The sequence below is a fragment of the Penaeus monodon genome, chromosome 21 (genome assembly GCF_015228065.2).
Source record: "Penaeus monodon isolate SGIC_2016 chromosome 21, NSTDA_Pmon_1, whole genome shotgun sequence".
NCBI classification, from domain to species: domain Eukaryota; kingdom Metazoa; phylum Arthropoda; class Malacostraca; order Decapoda; family Penaeidae; genus Penaeus; species Penaeus monodon.
The window spans coordinates 31,364,556-31,365,556 of record NC_051406.1 but is presented as its reverse complement, the minus strand read 5'-3'; the positions used below and the strand labels follow the sequence as shown (position 1 = coordinate 31,365,556).

The following is a 1,001-nucleotide window of genomic DNA, read 5'->3' as shown; positions in this document are numbered from 1 at the left end:
GGCTGACACATAATGCCGTCTCAACGCGCCTTAAATTTAAGGCTCTTGAGTATCCTGCCCCTGTGGAAACTTTATTAATAAGCACTACCTTAATCTTGTCTTTGATGAAAATTCATTAGTTTTAATGAGATTAAAGAAAACATGATAATTGTAGCGCTTGCCATCTAGACTAGCATAAAATGTATTATATGATTACCCGTTATGAAAAAAATATAAATTCATTCTGACAACTCGTCTCTACGTAGAGAAAAATCACCGTTCAAAGTTTTTTTTTATAAATTCTAAAATAACTCTAGTGTAAGTAAAACTACTGGTTGTATTCAAAGTATCTCAATCACTTGGTATATATTTTTATGCTAGCAATTATCTTACATAACACTAAACTTAGTTTAACGTATGCAAACGTTTTTTTTCCACGCCATTAAGTAATTCATGTAAATATTTATCTTGAACTCGCGCCGCCTGCGTAGTATAGTTGCAGTTGTGGCCGAGCGATGGCGTGGCCGCTGCTGTGTTGTCATTGATAGTTGTCAGCTGTTGGCTTCATGCCCCTGTCGCGGCCGCCTGTATACCCTTTTACCCGTGAGTTCTTCATCCCTTTTCAATGAAATAATATTTAAAGGCGTCTCTTTTGAAGAAGGTGGATATTGCTAGGGAGAATTTAGAGTTTGCTATTGTTTGTAATGAGCAGGAAAAAAGGGGTACTTTTGCTTACGTGGTTTGTTTACCTTTAATTTTTTGAGGTTTGTGGCGTTTAAGTGGCAGAATCTTGTGTGTTTATGTGAAATTTTTACTTTGTTTATCTCCAGTTAGTGTGGTTCATTGGAATGAATTCTTTTGCAGTAAAAGGTTAGTTTGGTTTGTTGTGGTAAGTATACAGATGGTTTATTAAGAAAAAGTAAGGTTGTTTGTAGACCTGACCCTTGACCTGGATTGCTCACTTACTCTTACTTAAAAAAAAAACTATTTTTTTTTTTATTTCAGCAAAGTGTGTGTGTGTG

General features: G+C 35.4%; 1 protein-coding gene across 1 annotated transcript in view; it reads left to right on the top strand.

Moving 5' to 3' along the window:
* Window positions 1-486: 486 nt before the first annotated feature.
* The window catches only part of LOC119586424 (tight junction-associated protein 1-like), a gene marked incomplete in the record, with an annotated part of 50,315 nt that continues 49,800 nt past the window's right edge, over window positions 487-1,001 (top strand). The window contains 1 exon segment of the mRNA XM_037935148.1: window positions 487-582.